Source organism: Leptinotarsa decemlineata, unplaced genomic scaffold, assembly GCF_025532065.1.
Source record: "Leptinotarsa decemlineata unplaced genomic scaffold, Ldec_3_MD MMD2_P_RNA_scaffold_5, whole genome shotgun sequence".
NCBI classification, from domain to species: domain Eukaryota; kingdom Metazoa; phylum Arthropoda; class Insecta; order Coleoptera; family Chrysomelidae; genus Leptinotarsa; species Leptinotarsa decemlineata.
Window position 1 is genome coordinate 16,926,980 of NW_027412532.1, and position 6,807 is coordinate 16,933,786.

Consider the following 6,807-nt stretch of genomic DNA (forward strand, 5'->3'; position numbering starts at 1 on the left):
GAAGACAGAAGATCAATCTTCTCAGGTGATCGAAGTTGAATCTTGGCTCTACAATGAACAGCCCTGGTGGCGGGACTCATTTATCTAATATTCTTGAATGGGGCTTTTGTCAAGCCTTCAGATCGCGTCTTCGTATGGAATCGACTTCTGTGTCATTGCCGTCATTTTGCTAGGCTTGTCCTTTTTACACAGTTCCCAACAATGCATCAGTGGCTCAGTCTAGTACCACTGATGGAACCTATGATGGGTCGAAACAGCAGTGTTGCATGATACATCACCAATGCTTTCTTCAGGGCTCTGGCTTCAGCTGAATGATATATTTAATCGAAATTGCCGTGAGACTGGTATGATTTCAGCTGTTTTGTTGTGAAATATATATCTTTCATGACACTCTACATCCCTACTTTCTCAAATATTCGATGATTCATCAAATAAACCCAGCTTATTTTTGGAATCAAACGAAAAAATAATCGAGGAATCAGTATCCATATTTTCCGTCCAATTTTCGAGTTATATCCCCTTCTCCAAAAAAATGGTTGCGTTGCTCAAATTTGTCAATCTATCTTCGTCTAAATAAACTCCAATTCCAACTAGAGAATGTGATGAGTTCATCCTGATGATACATGTTAATTGTATTCATTACGAATAAACTTCATTCATTCGTAAGGAGTCTTTTCAAATTTGGAACTGAACATTTTCTCAAGAATCAGAATAGAGATCAACGTTCACAGTGGTGTTGAAAAATGATGATTGTATGAACTCTTCTTGAATATTAGGTATTGGCTTCTGAGGATTTTCCGGTCTGCAATCATGACAGCTCTGTTTGTTGATGTCCCTTTAGAGCCTTAGTAATCCCACATTCAACTCCCATCTTCCATCTCACGGAATTCTATTCAACGATCAAGAGCATCTTCTTTCAGTTCATAGATCAGTTTGAGCTGAATAGGATAGAAGTTGCACAGATATTATAGTTTTGTTTTCAGTTTGGTTAGAAGATCAGATAAAGTCAACAATAAACTGAAAATGGAACAGATGCGATCAATTCATAGATCAGATATTAGAGAAGAAATACCTAACAATTGTAGAAACTAGCAAGAAGTAAAAATTTTTGGAACGACGGGCATTTTATAAAGCATGCGTGTACTATTCAAAAAATGAAGTGGATGTTCAACTTTCGGCTACATACATTCCATTGGCGATTTATCAATTTTTGGAACCTAAGAATTCGTTAATTTTCATCTTGCACACGTTTGATGGGGTACTATCATGGTGAAAACTTGCTTTTTTTTCGGAATACCACTTTCCATCTTTATGACAATGGGTTCAGGATAATGCAATAATTATCTTATTTTTTTTCTTCGTATTCGAAAAACACACTTTCAGGTGAATATCTCACATTGAAATGTGTTTTTTGAATACGTTATAATGGATTTTCATCAAGTATTGGTCAGTTATATCATATTCTTGTACTTAATACTTCTATAGACTGCATTCAGTTCCATTGAAGATAATTCACGAATTCTAATAAGCAGAAACAACAAAACATATGTTACAAAATCAAAAGGAAAAACTGAATAGAAAGATTTGCTTCTATACTTGATTCGTGTAAACCATCATCACCTAAACTTCCTGAAGAAAAACTGAAATATCGAAAATATTCTAACGAATCATTGTGTTAGGAATTTCACGTAAAAAGGTAAGACTTTGTTAGTCCTTAGCTCGCACAAGTTTCTCAACTCCTGAGAGCTGTCGTTCGTATGGGGGCGACAGCTGATTAATGGAAAAATAGATTTTAAACAGACAGATCATAGAGGAAGTTGAAAAGCTGCAAGGATAACTTGAAAAATTCATCAGAAGTAATATTCAATTTTTTTTATTCGGATCTCAAAAAGAGTGAATCGCATACTGACATTAATTTATGTAGTACCAAATATAAAATCCTTCAATATCTGAGGAAATAAAACTATGTAAAATTCTCAAATTATCGTAGATATACGAGTATATACTTAGAAATTTACTAAAAAATGGTCGATAAAAAAAGATTCGATAGATCATCCATTTTAGACCCTGGATATTATAAGCTGAAATATTTATTGATATCGACTAATCATCTACAATTGGGATGACGAAGACACATGACCGAAAAATGAGTTATCTAAACAGTCAACTGAACTGTTATATTGGGAACAGGAAAATTTGAAATATCTCATGTTAACAAATTGGTTTTCGTCATATGATAAATATCTTATTTCATTTCGAATAGATATTTCTTTTCAAAATTTGAGCTGCTGGGGTGATGTGTATTATGCACGTAATTCTAATATGTGGTAGAAGTACATTATATCTTGAAGTGGAGTGGACTGAAAGTCGTCTCCACAATTTAATAACACCCTCAGATATTAGAATAGTGAAACCATTAATCAGTACATGTTTCGAACCTATATAAGTTTATCATCGGCTAATTTTTCTTAAATTACTGAGAGGAATTTTTTTTTCATCTCCATGATTTTGGAAACAAATTAGCTGATGATGTACCTTCATAGGTTCGAAACATGTACTGATTGATGGTTTTACCGTTATGAGGGTGATATTAAATTGTGGAGATGACTTTGAGTTTTTCTGCATCGTAAATGCACGTAATTCTGTTTTATTTATGAGTAAAAATTCATGAGGTGTTCGATACATTTAGTGAATTGTTTCAGCAGTACTTCGTGTAGAAGATATTGGGATATTCCTCATAAAGAGTTTTCTTTTGTTTCATGATGAAATATTTGAATCATCACTGATTTTGTTAATTTTTGTTTCAGGTATGGTCACAATACAATAATCAACAGGTTGCTAGACAGGTAATTCCATATCTTATTTAAATAACAACATCTGATTCTAGTTTTTTTTGTTTACTAGATATAAAAAAATTTATTTTTCCTACTTTCGCTCCCTGATATAATTTTGAGCAACTATAATACCTATCTTTCTGAAGAACTGTGTATATATTTTCAGTTATGAGCTGAATCAATCATCTTCGTGTTTTCTGAAAGAGTTCAGTCAAAGTTTTTGGAAATGTGTTACATTACTTTTCATTTTGGTGAAGTTATACTTGGCAATAGTTATTTTCGAAATTTGATTACTGATAATCATTGATTATTATTTGAAAGAAACAATCCATATCAATAATATGCAACTTCGCCAAAGTGTTTGAAATCCTCATCTATAGCAGGTTATAGCCTCGTTTGAGCAATCAAATTACATCACTTCAACATGGTTTTATGAAATGTTGCTCGACTATCACCAACCTTTTCAATGTTACCCAATATATCCCTGAAATCATTGATAGGAGATCCCAAACTGATGTCATGTATACGGACTCCTCTAAGGCGTTTGACATACTCGATGACGGATTGCTGCTATATAAATTGTACAGGTACGGCTTTTCTCTGGCCCTGATCCAACTTTTCATATCATACTTCACTGACAGGCGTCAGCATGTTATGTTTAATGGCTTCAAGTCCGTGGAATATGCAGCTACCTCGGGTGTTCCACAAGGAAGCAACCTAGGGCCACTTCTCTTCAACGCCTTCATAAACGACACAGTTGAGGTCGTTGACATCTGTTTGATACACGCGGATGACCTGAAATTATATTGTGAGATCAATGGCATCGAGATGTGTCTTCAACTCTCCCTCAATCGAAAACGTATTGAGCAGTGGTGTTTTCGTAATAATCTTCCTTTGAACGCGAGGAAATGTAATGTGATGACGTACACACTAAAAATCGTTCATTTTCATATCAATATTTGATAAACGATATTCCACTTCAACGGCCTCTCACATTCACCGATCTAGGTGTTACCTTCGACTCAAAACTTTCCTTCGTACCACACATTGAAGCCATTCTGTCTGCTGCAAACTGAATATATGGATTTATTGCACTAATCTCCAGAATTTTTCGGATCCATCTACATAGAAAAAAAACTATACTATGCTTTCGTCAAATGAAAATTAGAATATGCATCCATAATCTGGAATCAATCTCATCAGTTGTCTACAGAGAAAGTGTAATCAGTACAACGTCGTTTCCTAAAACTTCTCTCCTATAGATCAGACAATATCTATCGACCAATTGGATTTCCCCATATGGCATTGTTAGCTAGACATGCTATGAATAGCCGTCGTAATTGTTACTCCACAATTTTTCGTTTCGAACTGATTATTAATTTAATTATTGACCCACATATTCTGCAAAAACTGAATTTCTATGTACCTAAACCAACCTCTAGAGTGGTTAGTCCTTTTTATCTGCCAACACCACGTACAAATATTCTGAAACGTTCACCTCTGCATAACATGTGTATCAAATGCAATTCTGCAAGTTGTCAACTCAACATTTTTTTACTGTTCCATCGCTGAGATTGGGTCTATTTACTTCAGCTAATTCTATATGTAATTTTTTTATCTTTTAACTCATTGTAATTGTATTGTGATTTGACGTATATCCCTGTTCTGTAGTTGAGTGTAACCTGTAGAACAGTGTATGAATAAATAAATAAATAAATAGATATACTAGTACATTCAAGAATTTTAGCTGGTTATTACAATATATCACTAAATATCAATATCGAATGATGAATGTTTCGATATACAGATAGTAGTTAGGCCACTAGCATATATAATAATAATAATAATAATATATTTATTCGTCTTGAGAAACACAACGTTTATAGAAATGTCAAAACAAATGGCGCAATTGAAATCAGGCTATATACATCTTGAGATTCCATATTCAATGGTGGTCATGAATTGGGAAAAAAATACGAAGACATACTCATTGAAACAAATCAACATACTCAGTAAAACAAATTACATTACATGTTTGAATTTGAGGATTAGATGGTAATCATAAGGTTGAAAAAATTATATTGAGATCATCAAGAATATCAAGATCGTTAAGAAGTTCATTACAAACATTTGATTTAGATTACAATACACTAGTCAACTGGGAACACACCTATTATTCAGGTGTCCACATTGAAGGCATCTCTATTCAATTGAACTCTTCCATAAAATTCATTGATATCATACAGAGGATATTCAGTTAAGAAAAACTTCAGAAAATACTTAAATCTATTGAATGACAAATTGCGAAAGTCTAGTGGCAGGGTATTGTATAGCTTAAGGCCAATATTGTCAATCCTTATCAGTCTATTTGCTTGCATGACGAGGTCTGATTTATTTATAGTATCATGATGGTGTATGTCTGTACGATAGGTATAATTATTTGTATTTAGTCGAATATGTAGTAGGTTTCCATAAAGAATGACTGAATACAGTGTCATTATTTTGATATTTTTAAATATTGGACGGCAAGTTTCATCCCATCTGGCAGGAGTTATACCTCTTACAGCGAATTTCTGCAGGATATACACTTTTTCCAGATGACATTTTGATGCACTGCCCCAGGATGTTATTCCATATCTTAGAACTGAGTGAAAAAGAGAATGATATGTAGTGATGGCTGCATTCTGGTTCACAGATCTTTCAATTACTCTAATTGCGTATGTTGACCTACTCAGCCTGGTACATATGTTATTTATATGTTCTACCCACGATAAATGTGTGTCAATATAAAACCCTAAAAATTTAACTGCAGTTTTATCAGCTTGTACGGGTGTTTATGTATTTTTGTATGTTATCACCAGTGACTTTATCAGGGACTCTGGTGATGAACAGCCATATTTTCTTTTTTGAGTCCTCTTTTCCTCCTAATTCACTGTCTCCTTCTCCACTACCTACTTTATGCCTCCTGCGTTTCACCATGGTTCTAAAATCATCACTTTCAATTCCTCTACTTTCTTTTCTAATGTCTGTATTAGCATTATTGTCCCTTGCTAAATTTATAATTTCATCACACTTTTGCAAAGTATGTATCCTCATAAGTTCGGTGGAAACTTGCTTCATTCTTTTATTCGGGTCATCCTGTATACTAGAGCTTCCTCCAGCTTGATGTCCATCATTTTGTTTTTCTGGCTCACCTCTTGTTTTGTTTATAGAATGAGTCATGGTTTTGTTAGTGTTTGAATTTGTTTTTATGGGCTCAATTTTTTGTTGGTAACTGTTTTTGTTCCCATCAATAGCGAGATCCTTTGAGTTTTTTGTTACTTTGTCGAATAGTTTTTCTTGAATAATTTTATGTTCCCAACACTGAATAAATTTTAATTCCAGAGTGGAAATTTCCTCGTTGAATAAGAGTATACCTAATGTTTTCCTTGTCTCTTCTGATAGTTTTTTTGTCCGTTATGATTCGTTTCAGTAACTTGTTTTCCTCCACCAGGTAGCCAGTGGTATATGTTTCACTGCATTCCTCTTGTGATTCATCTTTTTTTTAAACGTGTACACTAACATAGTAGCAAAATTCAGTCATAATGATCTCTTGAAGATGCTAACTTGGTAAGCGAAACTCCCGTCGTCGGAATTTTGACTTCGATCCCGAAATTTCGATATCGATCGCAAAAGTTTAGAAGTTTGAGTTCAATCTCGAAATTACAATTCAGTCTCGAAATTATGACTTTGAACTCAAAATCACAACTTTGAACCTTGAATTGATTTCGAAATCACGAGAATAATGTTAACATTTTGGGTTTCAAGTCGTAATTTTGTGATTTGCGTCGTAATTTCGAGTTTGAAATCGTGATTGAATTCCAAAAAGACTCCCAACAGAATGATATGGAATATCACGAGATAGATGCCTGTTAGGAGTCATTACAGTACACATTTATATTCCGGACTCGTACGTACATTATAAGTCGTTCAT

The 6,807-nt window shown here is 33.9% G+C and overlaps 1 protein-coding gene across 1 annotated transcript in view; it reads left to right on the forward strand.

Moving 5' to 3' along the window:
• The window catches only part of Ace (Acetylcholine esterase), a 488,528-nt gene that overhangs the window by 170,860 nt on the left and 310,861 nt on the right, over window positions 1–6,807 (forward strand). The window lies entirely within an intron of this gene.